The sequence below is a fragment of the Oncorhynchus mykiss genome, chromosome 5 (assembly GCF_013265735.2).
Source record: "Oncorhynchus mykiss isolate Arlee chromosome 5, USDA_OmykA_1.1, whole genome shotgun sequence".
NCBI lineage: Eukaryota > Metazoa > Chordata > Actinopteri > Salmoniformes > Salmonidae > Oncorhynchus > Oncorhynchus mykiss.
The window spans coordinates 67,450,172-67,464,771 of NC_048569.1; the positions used below are offsets into that span (position 1 = coordinate 67,450,172).

Genomic DNA, 14,600 nt, shown 5'->3' on the forward strand with positions numbered 1-14,600 from the left:
CCTCTCAGGAAGGAGACGCATTTTGTCTCCTAGAGATAAACGTACTTTGGTGCGAAAAGTGCAAATCAATCCCAGAACAACAGCAAAGGACCTTGTGAAGATGCTGGAGGAAACAGGTACAAAAGTATTTATATCCACAGTAAAACGAGTCCTATATCGACATAACCTGAAAGGCCACTCAGCAAGGAAGAAGCCACTGGTCCAAAACCGCCATAAAAAAGCCAGACTATGGTTTGCAACTGCACATGGGGACAAAAATCGTACTTTTTGGAGAAATGTCCTCTGGTCCGATGAAACAAAAATAGAACTGTTTGGCCATAATGAACATCATTATGTTCAGAGGAAAAAGGGGGAGGCTTGCAAGCCGAAGAACACCATCCCAACTGTGAAGCACGGGGGTGGCAGCATCATGTTGTGGGGTTGCTTTGCTGCAGGAGGGACTGGTGCACTTCACAAACTAGATGGCATCATGAGGCAGGACAATTATGTGGATATATTGAAGCAAAATCTCAAGACATCAGTCAGGAAGTTAAAGCTTGGTCGCAAATGGGTCTTCCAAATAGACAATGACCCCAAGCATACTTCCAAAGTTGTGGCAAAATGGCTTAAGGACAACAAAGTCAAGGTATTGGAGTGGCCATCACAAAGCCTTGACCTCAATCCTATAGAAAATGTGTTGGCAGAAATGAAAAAGCACGTGCGAGCAAGGAGGCCTACAAACCTGACTCAGTTACACCAGCTCTGTCAGGAGGAATGAGCCGAAATTCACCCAACTTATTGTGGGAAGCTTGTGGAAGGCTACCCAAAGCATTTGACCCAAGTTAAACAATTTAAAGGCAATGCTACTAATTGAGTGTATGTAAACTTATGACCCACTGGGAATGTGATGAAAGAAATTAAAGCTGAAACAAATCATTCTCTCTACTATTATTCTGAAATTTCACATTCTTAAAATAAAGTGGTGATCATAACTGACCTAAGACAGGGAATTTAAATGACAGGGAATTTAAATGTCAGGAAATGTGAAAAACAGAGTTTAAATGTATTTGGCTAAGGTGTATGTTAACTTCCGACTTCAATTGTATGTTCTATTCCATGTCCAAATAAATACGGTTACTGTTGTCTCTCTCTCTCTGTTGCCGTTTCAGATGAAACTATTTTCTACTGAATTGGTCATTTGTGCAAAATTATCCATATATTATCCATGTATTGAATTAAACCAATGCGTGCAAAATTATTCAGCCCCCTTACTTTCAGTGCAGCAAACTCTCTCCAGAAGTTCAGTGAGGATCTCTGAATGATCCAATGTTGACCTAAATGACTAATGATGATAAATACAATCCACCTGTGTGTAATCAAGTCTCCGTATGAATGCACCTGCACTGTGATAGTCTCAGAGGTCCGTTAAAAGTGCAGAGAGCATCATGAAGAACAAGGAACACACCAGGCAGGTCCGAGATACTGTTGTGAAGAAGTTTAAAGCTGGATTTGGATACAAAAAGATTTCCCAAGCTTTAAACATCCCAAGGAGCACTGTGCAAGCGATAATATTGAAATGGAAGGAGTATCAGACCACTGCAAATCTACCAAGACCTGGCCGTCCCTCTAAACTTTCAGCTCATACAAGGAGAAGACTGATCAGAGATGCAGCCAAGAGGCCCATGATCACTCTGGATGAACTGCAGAGATCTACAGCTGAGGTGGGAGACTCTGTCCATAGGACAACAATCAGTCGTATATTGCACAAATCTGGCCTTTATGGAAGAGTGGCAAGAAGAAAGGCATTTCTTAAAGATATCCATAAAAAGTGTTGTTTAAAGTTTGCCACAAGCCACGTGGGAGACACACCAAACATGTGGAAGAAGGTGCTCTGGTCAGATGAAACCAAAATTGAACTGTTTGGCAACAATGCAAAACGTTATGTTTGGCGTAAAAGCAACACAGCTCATCACCCTGAACACACCATACCCACTGTGAAACATGGTGGTGGCAGCATCATGGTTTGGGCCTGCTTTTCTTCAGCAGGGACAGGGAAGATGGTTAAAATTGATGGGAAGATGGATGGAGCCAAATACAGGACCATTCTGGAAGAAAACCTGATGGAGTCTGCAAAAGACCTGAGACTGGGACGGAGATTTGTCTTCCAACAAGACAATGATCCAAAACATAAAGCAAAATCTACAATGGAATGGTTCAAAAATAAACATATCCAGGTGTTAGAATGGCCAAGTCAAAGTCCAGACCTGAATCCAATCGAGAATCTGTGGAAAGAACTGAAAACTGCTGTTCACAAATGCTCTCCATCCAACCTCACTGAGCTCGAGCTGTTTTGCAAGGAGGAATGGGAAAAAATGTCAGTCTCTCGATGTGCAAAACTGATAGAGACATACCCCAAGCGACTTACAGCTGTAATCGCAGCAAAAGGTGGCGCTACAAAGTATTAACTTAAGGGGGCTGAATAATTTTGCACGCCCAATTTTTCAGTTTTTGATTTGTTAAAAAAGTTTGAAATATCCAATAACTGTCGTTCCACTTCATGATTGTGTCCCACTTGTTGTTGATTCTTCACAAAAAAATACAGTTTTATATCTTTATGTTTGAAGCCTGAAATGTGGCAAAAGGTCGCAAAGTTCAAGGGGGCCGAATACTTTCGCAAGGCACTGTAAATATGGTTCCCAATCAGAGACAATGACTAACACCTGCCTCTGATTGAGAACCATATCAGGCCAAACACAGAAACAGACCAACTAGACATACAACATAGAATGCCCACTCAGATCACACCCTGACCAAACAAAACCTATAAACATACAGAGCAAACAGTACCCCCCCCCCCCCCCCCCCCCCCCCCCCAAGGTGTGGACTCCGGCCTCAAAACCTGAACCTATAGGGGAGGGTCTGGGTGGGCATCTGTCCACGGTGGCGGCTCTGGCGCTGGATGTGGACCCCACTCCATCATAGTCTTAGTCCGCTTCTGTGGCCTCCTAGGAACGGCGACACTCGCCGCCAACCTAGGACTGTCAACCCTACTAAAGGGCCCCACTGGACTGAGGGGTAGCTTAGGACTGAGGGGTAGCTCAGGACTGAAGGGTAGCTCAGGACTGAGGGGTAGTTCAGGACTGAAGGGTGGCGCTGGCGGCTCCTGGCTGACTGGCGGCTCCTGGCTGACTGGCGGCTCTGGCGGCTCAGGACAGACTGGCGGCTCTGGCGGCTCAGGACAGACTGGCGGCTCTGGCGGCTCAGGCGGCTCAGGACAGACTGGTGGCTCTGTCGGCTCAGGACAGACTGGGGGCTCTGGCGGCTCAGGACAGACTGGCGGCTCTGGCGGCTCTGGACAGACGGGAGACTCTGGCGGCTCTGGACAGACGGGAGACTCTGGCGGCTCTGGACAGACGGGAGACTCTGGCGGCTCTGGATAGACGGGAGACTCTGGCGGCTCTGGACAGACGGGAGACTCTGGCGGCTCTGGACAGACGGGAGACTCTGGCGGCTCTGGACAGACGGGAGACTCTGGCGGCTCAGGACAGACTGGTGGCTCTGGCGGCTCAGGACAGACTGGTGGCTCTGGCGGCTCTGGACAGACTGGTGGCTCTGGCGGCTCAGGACAGACTGGGGGCTCTGGCGGCTCTGGACAGACGGGAGACTCTGGCGGCTCTGGACAGACGGGAGACTCTGGCGGCTCTGGACAGACGGGAGACTCTGGCGGCTCTGGACAGACGGGAGACTCTGGCGGCTCTGGACAGACGGGAGACTCTGGCGGCTCTGGACAGACGGGAGACTCTGGCGGCTCTGGACAGACGGGAGACTATGGCGGCTCTGGACAGACGGGAGACTCTGGCGGCTCTGGACAGACGGGAGACTCTGGCGGCTCTGGACAGACGGGAGACTCTGGCGGCTCTGGACAGACAGGAGACTCTGGCGGCTCTGGACAGACGGGAGACTCTGGCGGCTCTGGACAGACGGGAGACTCTGGCGGCTCTGGACAGACGGGAGACTCTGGCGGCTCAGGACAGACTGGTGGCTCTGGCGGCTCAGGACAGACTGGTGGCTCTGGCGGCTCTGGACAGACGGGAGACTCTGGCGGCTCTGGACAGACGGGAGACTCTGGCGGCTCTGGACAGACGGGAGACTCTGGCGGCTCTGGACAGACGGGAGACTCTGGCGGCTCTGGACAGACGGGAGACTCTGGCGGCTCTGGACAGACGGGAGACTCTGGCGGCTCTGGACAGACGGGAGACTCTGGCGGCTCAGGACAGACTGGTGGCTCTGGCGGCTCAGGACAGACTGGTGGCTCTGGCGGCTCTGGACAGACTGGTGGCTCTGGCGGCTCAGGACAGACTGGGGGCTCTGGCGGCTCTGGACAGACGGGAGACTCTGGCGGCTCTGGACAGACGGGAGACTCTGGCGGCTCTGGACAGACGGGAGACTCTGGCGGCTCTGGACAGACGGGAGACTCTGGCGGCTCTGGACAGACGGGAGACTCTGGCGGCTCAGGACAGACTGGTGGCTCTGGCGGCTCAGGACAGACTGGTGGCTCTGGCGGCTCTGGACAGACTGGTGGCTCTGGCGGCTCAGGACAGACTGGGGGCTCTGGCGGCTCTGGACAGACGGGAGACTCTGGCGGCTCTGGACAGACGGGAGACTCTGGCGGCTCTGGACAGACGGGAGACTCTGGCGGCTCTGGACAGACGGGAGACTCTGGCGGCTCTGGACAGACGGGAGACTCTGGCGGCTCTGGACAGACGGGAGACTATGGCGGCTCTGGACAGACGGGAGACTCTGGCGGCTCTGGACAGACGGGAGACTCTGGCGGCTCTGGACAGACGGGAGACTCTGGCGGCTCTGGACAGACGGGAGACTCTGGCGGCTCTGGACAGACGGGAGACTCTGGCGGCTCTGGACAGACGGGAGACTCTGGCGGCTCTGGACAGACGGGAGACTCTGGCGGCTCAGGACAGACTGGTGGCTCTGGCGGCTCAGGACAGACTGGTGGCTCTGGCGGCTCTGGACAGACGGGAGACTCTGGCGGCTCTGGACAGACGGGAGACTCTGGCGGCTCTGGACAGACGGGAGACTCTGGCGGCTCTGGACAGACGGGAGACTCTGGCGGCTCTGGACAGACGGGAGACTCTGGCGGCTCTGGACAGACGGGAGACTCTGGCGGCTCTGGACAGACGGGAGACTCTGGCGGCTCTGGACAGACGGGAGACTCTGGCGGCTCTGGACAGACGGGAGACTCTGGCGGCTCTGGACAGACGGGAGACTCTGGCGGCTCTGGACAGACGGGAGACTCTGGTGGATCTGAACAGACGGGAGACTCTAGCAGCTCAGGACACCCTGCCGGCTCTGACGGTGCTGGACAGACGGGCGGCTCAGGCGGCGCTGGACAGACGGGAGCACCTGTAGGGAGGAGACAGAGAGAAATCATGGTGCGTGGGGCTGCCACAGGACCCACCAGAGTGGGGAGACCTCCAGGAGGCTTGGTGTTAGGAGGAGGCACCTGAAGGACCGGGCTGTGGGGGAGCACTGGAGCTCTGGTGCGCAGCCTTGGCACCACTCCCCCAGGCTGTATAACTACTCTAGCCCGGACCCTCCAGAGTGCAGGCACAGGTTGAACCGGGCTGTGGGTACGCACTGGAGATCTAGTGCCTACTACGTGCACCTCTCCCTTAGGCTCCACTCCCACATTTGCCCGGCACGAGCGGAGCGCAGGCATAGGACTCACTGCACCCTCCCAGCTCCCCGGAGACACAGCACGCAGAGCCGGTGCAGGATACCCTGGACCGAAACGGCATACCGGCGACCAGACATGCTGAGCAGGCACCATACGCCCTGGCTGGATGCCAACACTCGCATGACACTTTCGGGGGCTGCCCTATAGCGCACCGAGCTATGGGCACGTACTGGCGACACTGTGCGCTTAACCACATAACACGGTGCCTGACCAGTAACACGCTGCTTATAATAAGCACGAGGAGTGAGCTCAGGTCTGCTACCTGGCTTAGCCACACTCCCCGAGTGCCCCTCCCCCAATTTATTTTGGGACTGCCTCTCGTACTTGTCGCGCTGCCGTGCTGCCTCCTCATATCTCCACCGCTCAGCTTTCGCTGCCTCCAGCTCTGCTTTGGGGCGGCGATATTCCCCTGCCTGTGCCCAGGGTCCTTCTCCGTTTAAAATCTCCGCCCATGTCCAGGAGTCCTGAAATTTTGGCCGCTGCTGCTCTTGCTGCTGCTGTCCATTACCACGTCGCTTGGTCCTTCTGTGGTGGGTGATTCTGTCACGGCATTCTTCCTCCTCTTCTGAGGAGGAGTAGCGAGAAGGATCGGACCAATACGCAGCGTGGTAAGTGTTCCTCATTTTAATGGAAAAACTGAACACTACAAAACAACAACGTGACAACCGTGAAGCTAATGAACAATCGTGCTGACACAAACATTACACATAGACAATCACCCACAACCCGCAATGACAAAACAGGCCACCTAAATATGGTTCCCAATCAGAGACAACGACTAATACCTGCCTCTGATTGAGAACCATATCAGGCCAAACACAGAAACAGACAAACTAGACATAAAACATAGAATGCCCACTCAGATCACACCCTGACCAAACAAAACCTATAAACGTACAAAGCAAACTATGGTCAGGGCATGACAATTTGATTTCGATAATGTCAAAAGCCACACTGAAGTCTAAAAAAACAGCCCCACAATCTTTTTAGCATCAGTTTGTTGAATGTCCCCTATAAGCGTGCTGAAAATGTGTTGTCAATTTGTTTACTGTAAAATAGAATTGTATCTGGTCAAACACAATTTTTTTCAAAACTTTACTAAGGGTTACAGGCTGATTAGTTGGCTATTTGAGCTAGTAAAAGGGGGTTTGCTATTCTTAGGTAGCGGAATGATTTTTGCATGGGCACAAACTTTCTAGTAGGCTTAAATTGAAGATATGGCAAATAGGAGTGACAATATCGTTCGCTATTATCCTCAGTAATTTTCCATCCATGTTGTCAGATCCCGGTGGCTTGTCATTGTTGATAGACAACAATAATTTTTTCACCTATTCCACAATCACATTACAGAATACAAAATTACAACGCTTGTCTGTCTTAATTTTGTCAAATATACTTGGATGTGTATTGTCAGCCTTTGTTGCTGGCATGTCATGCCTACAGTATTAGTGATGCACCGATATTGTCGGCGCCGGAAGTAGTACGTGCATACATCTGTACAGAGATTACATTTAGAACTGTATCTAGCCTAATATAAATAAATATGGCACAACCCTCAACATTTGCACAACGACCAGACCGTGCAAATGTACCCAGGTAAGTAGGCAGACAGTATCTAGCTACAGCCATGTCTATCAGACATACTTAGGCAAATATGTTTTATATTAAAACCAGTTTATCGGTTTGAGATTTACAACAGTAAATGGTTGAATTATTGTTTCTCCTCACTGGTAGCTAGTAAACTTAGCTAGCCAATAATTATTTACATCTGTTTGGAATCCTATTTTGCAAAATGCCTATAATTTTGTGAGATTGGTTAGGATTATGACCGTGGATGCTTTTCAATGTCAACTCTTGTCAATTATGTTACATGGCTAGCTAGTAAAATGATTTACATTGGCGATGTTACATGTTTGCTAACAAGTTACAAATACGAGGCGTGGCGCATAACAAGTAGGCAGGCGCTAGACTAACTTGCTAGCCAACTCCTGTCATGACGTGCTGTTTTCTGGTAAAACTAGCTTTAAATGGCTGGTTGTAACGCTGTAGCTTTCTTTTAAGTAGCCATATCTACGACTAAAAAGAGAAGAGGTTTAACAGTCAAGGTAAAATAGATATCTGAATGTAAAACCTCTTCTATTTTTTACATAAATATGGCTATATGTAGTTGTTAAGCTAGCTAGACCAGCTAATTTAGCTAACTACCTACCTAAATTAGCAAACAGAAAAAGCATTTGACACATTTGGCACTGGTAGTATGGGGATATGGAGAGTGAATTCAATTATTTCTTCGTCATCTTGCTACTGAGCAAAAAAAAATAAAAGCAACATGTAAAGTCTTCGTCCCATGTTTAATGAGCTGAAATAAAAGTCAAGTGAAATCCATAGATTAGGGCCTAATGAACTTTTTTCAATTGACTGATTTCCTTTTATGAACTATAACAAAGTAAAATATTTGAAATGGTTGCATATTGCGTTTATATTTTCGTCCTGTAACGGATTTCCTTATATAAACTAACTCAGTAAAATCTAACTTTTTGTTTATATTTTTGTTCAGTGTAGTTCTCACCCCATCCAGTAGGGGGGTTAATACACAATTGTTGCATGTACTCCGCCACAAAATCCCACCGAAGAAGAAGTTCCCCCAAAAAATGTTTAGTACGTTTCTGTCAGACAACTAACTGCTATTTTAATAGTTGGCGTACATGTAATGTACATCTGCATGGGAATGAACCACCGGGTGTCGAGTACTGTGACTTAGTTGGTAAACTGCTTGTCCGCGGTAGAGTGTAGCAGCTGCAACGAACGTCGTCAGTTAGCGTAAGAGCCATATTAACAGTTTCGAAACTTGTCTTTGGCCATGACATATTTACAGCTGGCTAACTTAGTTAGCTACTGTATGCATGTTGCTGGCTATGCTCAATTTTAATACTATTTGTGATTCTTGGCTAACTACTAGTTAGATCTTGATCATGACTGTTCCATTACACATGTCATTGTTGGATGAAGGCGTCTTCTGTACGGAAGAGTTTTGTTAATAGCACTTGCGTACGGCACTGTTTTGGAAGCACAAGGACCTTATTTCATATCAGTGAGAAATAATTTTCAAAAATAAAGTTAAATTGATACACACCTTTTATAGGTTAGGGTTCCCACACGGCCATATTTTCATGTTACAGCGCTTGTTTACCCAGACGGAATACTGAGTGGTTTATTTTGATGCGATATGAAAGTATAGCGGTGTATGTTTCTAGAACCGTACCACAATTGAGAATCAATTCACGTTTAGCTAGAGTATTTAGCGCAGGGATGGGCAACTCCAGTCCTCGAGGGCCTGATTGGTGTCACACTTTTGGCCCAGCCCCAGCTAACACACCTGACTCCAATAATCAACATGATTTTCAGTTGAGAATGCAATTTGTTTAATCGGTTGTGTTTGCTATGGGGAAAAGTGTGACTCCAGCCCCAGTAGACTGGAGTTGCCCATCCCTGATTTGGCTGTTTTGGCATCTAGAGCCATCTCTCCTTTTATTTAAACAGAACATGTCTGGTCCTTTGGACTATATGGAGTAATGCTAGGCTCCTTTAGTCCATTATTGGGCTAGCTGCTACTGTAGTAAGCTGTTATGCCATGTTTTTCTTCTGTTACAGGATGTTGTTCATACTAGCTAATCAGGCGGAATTCTGATGCCAATAACTGAAAATGGATAGAGATTTACTGAGGAAGACTTTGTCTCACCATGGACAAAGCCTGTTTACCCATCTCAAATGTGAACAAAGAGACAAGTCCAGTTCAATAGGATTTTCAAAGGCCAGCTATCAAAGGTAATTTTAAATTACAGTACAGTGATTTAGCTAATGGAACCCCAAGTTGGCAACACTGTCAATGGCAAATTTCCAGAAAATGTGTACATGATCATTAATATCCATGTTTTGCAGAAAATGTGGAGGGGAGGACAATGCTTTAGTGGAGCAGTTTATTGCTAGAAAAGCAGACATCCTATTTGCACCATCATGGAAATCCAGTGCAACAGTGGAGGATGTGTTGGAGGAAGGGGAAGGTAGTTGTTACTGTCAAATACACAGGTAAATTAACATATTGTACTGAGTTTGGCCTAATATCCTTTTCCTAGAGCCCTATGCCATCATGCCCCCTCTGGAGCAGTTCATGGCGGTGTCATTTGAGGAGCGGAGGAATCTGTTGTACATGGAGCGAGGGGATATTGTGATAGGCAGGTCAACTCCATCAGGGATTTTGGCTTCTTTGTAACACTGATCTGCATGGCAGGTGGACTAGAGAGAGACATAGAGGACGGTAAGGCTTGTGGCTTTGGCCTGGTGGTCAGTGTTTTTTTATTGAAGAAATAGGAGCGCATGTTAACCTCTTTCTCGGCTTTCTTTCTCTCCTCAGGCCCTGTGCCCCCTTAGAGCAATCATGATGATCTGCTATTTAATAAGAGGTGAATGCACACTGCACTAGCGAACTGTGTTGTAAATGTAAACATGCTCACAATGCAGTTTTGTGATAAGTCAACAAACTGACCCATATACCATGTGCTGTGCCCTAGCTGGAGTGAAGGATATTGACCGATACCATGAGAAGATAACCATTTCACTTCAGCCCACCTCCCGCACCCCAAACCTGATGAGTCTAAAGCTCGGAGTGTTTAGTATAGATGATCTTCCACTTCAATACAGGTAAGACGGACATGTTCTAGTTGGCAGAAAACATATGGTAAAAAATAGTTCAGCTTGAACTCGGGCTGTCTTTGCAGTTAATATAAACCTGCCAGTTGACTTCTCCCAGGTATGCCAACAAAGGGAGTTTGCTGAAGGCAATAACAGACTTTGAGTTGGCATTGGAAAGCTGCCCAACCCACAGAAATGCTAAGAAATACCTATGCCAGACCCTGGTGGAGCGAGGTGGCCAGTAAGTAGGAATGTTTTCCCTCGTCCTTTATTATCCTGTGTTTAAGTGACAACCACTCCTCTAAAATACTTGTTTATTTCTGTGAGACTGGAGGAGGAAGAAAAGTTAATTACAGCTGAGGGCCTCTACCGAAAAGCTCTGGCCTTGGAATCCGGGATGGAGTCTTAAGGAAGCATTGAGAAAAATAGAGCTACTTATCCAGGTTAGCTGGTATATTCCATGGGTTATGCCAACTATTCCACTTGTTTCCCATTTAAGAAGCTATCCTTCAATTGGAAAGTCTGTTTCTGACTGTTTTAACACCCTCATTTAACTGATACTTCATCTGTTTACTTGACATATTTGAACATGAACATTTGAAAAGGGGCCAGTTAAATGTTCAGTCATTTTTGTGTTTTTGGCATAACACACAGGGAGCCTTGTAATACTGATGAAGTGTTTTGTTATGTGCGTGTCTGCAATCTGGGACCCTGCCCTTTGACTCTACCCGACTGCCTTGATTGTTGCGTGTCTATTGGTGGAACAAACAACCTTACAACTGGAATGAAAATGGTTGGTACGCTGGACCTGATCTCAATGCGGTAAATGTAAACTTTGTTCTCTACCTGTAATTATGATTTCTGGATCATGCCTTGGTAAATTTGTCCATGTGCCGTTTTTCACATTCCTGGTTTGCTCCCATGTTTGAATTCATGAAATATGGTGTAATTTTACTATGAAAACTGACTGCTTTAAAGAAATCCCTCAAACTGAGAGAGGCAGCAGCAAAGGAAGTGGGAAAAGCTAAGAATGTGGAGACGAGTGCAGAAAAATTGCATAAGATCTTAAAAGAAGAAAAAAGGTAAATCCATACCAATCCAACAACCGGAAGGTAAACTGTCAGCTCATTGGTTGCCTTGTAAAACAAAATGCATACACGTAATTTAATTTGGCTAAATATTAATCATCGTTTAATTCTCCAATATCTAATTTTGATTTTGTAGCTACATAGTTTCTGTGCTATAACTCCCTCTAGAATGACTCCCTCCGACCACTCCTCCTCCTCATGGTGCAGGAAGTCAAAGAAAAAGAAGAGCAAACACAGACGGTCATCTCGAGGGGAGAAACGCAAACGGAGGGTTTCATCCAGGGACATCAGGAGTGTGTCTGAGGAATGGTACCCTGCCCTACCCAACACCACCACCGCCTTCCTGGATCAGAAATGTAGCTTGGTCAGGCTGTTTGAGGGGCCAGGTAGGACTGAAGAGCATAGTCAGCACCACAGCAATCATCACTCTTTATCATTCGTGTCCACAGATGCTCCGGACAACAGCAGAGGTAGGTTTAACGATGACCCTGTTGACAGCTCTCCTCAGCGTGCTGAGAGCAGCAAGGGGAAAGGTGTCCATGATGACAAGACCAATGATGACCAGTCATTGGAGAAAGCCAAACACAGAAGAATGTCTTCATCTGCCAGCTCAGAGCATTCCTGCAAATCTGACTGGTACGCCAACGACCTCGCGTCACAGTCCCACATATCCAGTTACAGACGATCAGATAGTGGGAGGTATGGTAGCACAGAACAAGGAGATGAGAAAAATAAGGCCACCCGAAGGTCTGATGGCAGGGATAACAGGTATTCCACTGATGCCTCCCTGAATAGTAAGGGATCTGCAGGAGGAAGTAAAGAGCTGTCAACTAATCTCCTAGATATCTTCAGCCAAATAGCTCAGTTTGAGGAGAAATGCTTCAAGCTGAAAAAGTGAATTCAGCTTTTCCGAGATGCTTTAACCATCTTATTTCATAACTATAAACAAATCAACTATTGCTATTATAGTGTTGGACACATTTCTAGTGTCCAATGCTGTCAATTTTGCATTGGTGATATAAAAAAAATGTGCTCAAATTTTTACTGTTTTTGTGATAATTACACTGCCTTAATATCATTTCAGATACTTTTTTTCTGCGAACGGACATGTTTTTTTACGTGGCAGAAAGCAAATGAAAGACCTGTTAAGATATCTGCTGTCGGCATGCAGTTTGAAAATGATTTGGCTTCAATTAAAAGTAGACGCTGTGAAATAACGTTGTTAGGAGCAGCACCGCAGATAGTTAAATTAGTTAAAGGTAGACTAACTTTAACTAAGTACAGTAAACTCTGTATTAAGTATCGGGAAACTCACAAATTAGATATATTGAGCTTTTTTTTTTTATTCTATTTGCTGGTAGTAGATTGGAAGATGTCATTCAATGACTGAAATTTCAATATGAATCCTTTTCAATAAATTGGCTGTGAACTTTGGCCAAAATTTCCAAGCCTGATTTGTTTGGTTTAAGCATTAATGTGGTTATTTTGTGTAAATCCAACTTCGAACCTGTTCTATAGACCCTTTTTCAGTACATGACACACTGACGTAATGCACAGATGCGCGTAACTCTTGGCGGCAGAAAGAAAGCCATCGCTGTTTGTGCCCATTCAACAGCCTAGCTTTGTTTTTTATTACTTCTAAACAAAATAACTTGTGTTCTCATACCCTTACAATTATGTTCTGATTCTTGCTTAACCAGTGGCTATGATTATATTTGGTTGTGATCTTTGCAAAATAATTTTGGATGCAGCAGTTTGTTAGCTAGAATGCTAACGCTCATTGATTCCAGTTGAAGCAAAAGCTAGCCAAAGAGCCATTTTACTGGTTGAAGTGCTTTTTTAAAGTAAAATGCAGTTGATTTGCGATGACACAAACATATTAAGCAGGACATTCATATGAGACTTAATCCAATGATAATACAAAAGTAGTGTGAAATGCACTCATAAACTACATGTAAATAATTTTTTTGCTGACGTTCCTACTTGGTCTTCCACCAACTTGCGTGCATCGCACTTGTGTGACAATGTTTGCAAACAAAGAAAAGGGTCTATAGCTTTGTATGGATCTACTGTTACATTTCTTGTATTTCACTTCAGTGTTGAGACTAACTTAGACCCAATGACATATTGGTAAGCTAATTTAAGTAAAATTGCATGATTTAATAACTGGACACAGCATCCTTGCAAAGAGCACAACTTTCATGTCAACAGCCAAAGTGGCTTATTTACAGCTTAACTTCAACGTCTTCAATCACTATACTGCACATCAGTTAGACATGTTTTTAGTTCATCTTGTTACAAGGGATTACTCACTAATTCACAGGCACAGCTCTTTAGTCCGTCAAATCTATCGCTCTTAAATGTACTAATGTCTTAAACTGATCTCTTTAACTCTAATCATGTTATGCACTGTTTACTCTGTGGTGGTCATGTCTTTTTATTTATTTTTGCCTTAAGTGCACTCCTTTTTTATTAGAATCACGTTTTATGTATGCAGTGTGCTAATAATCCTACACTTGAAAACATTTCATCTCACATGACCATTTGCATGTTTTTACCTGATGATTTTATGAAATACAGATGTATAAACTCAACATGTGAAGTGTTGGTCTTGTTTCATGAGCTGAAATAAAAGATCCCAGAAATGTTCCATATGCACAAAAAGCTTATTTCTCTCAAATGTATTGTTTGCATTCCTGTTAGTGAGCATTTCTCCTTTTCCAAGATAATCCATCCACCTGACAGGTGTGGCATATCATGAAGCTGATTTAACAGCGTGATCATTACAAAGGTGCATCTTGTGCTGGGAACAATAAAATGCCCCTCTAAAATGTGCAGTTTTGTCACAACACAATGCCACAGATGTCTCAAGTTTTGAGGACGTGTGCAATTGGTATGCTGACTGAAGGAATGTCCACCAGAGCTTTTGCAAAATAATTGAATGTTAATTTCTCTACCATAAACCGCCTTCAACGTTGTTTTGGGTAATTTTGCTGTACATACAACCGCAGACCACATGTTACCATGCTAGCCTAGGACCTCCACGTCTGACTTCTTCACCTACGGGATCGTCTGAGACCAGCCACCTG

General features: G+C 46.0%; 1 pseudogene; it reads left to right on the plus strand.

Moving 5' to 3' along the window:
- Positions 1 to 8,368: 8,368 nt before the first annotated feature.
- Positions 8,369 to 12,959, plus strand: LOC110524407 (annotated as a pseudogene).
- The last annotated feature ends 1,641 nt before the right edge of the window (positions 12,960 to 14,600 follow it).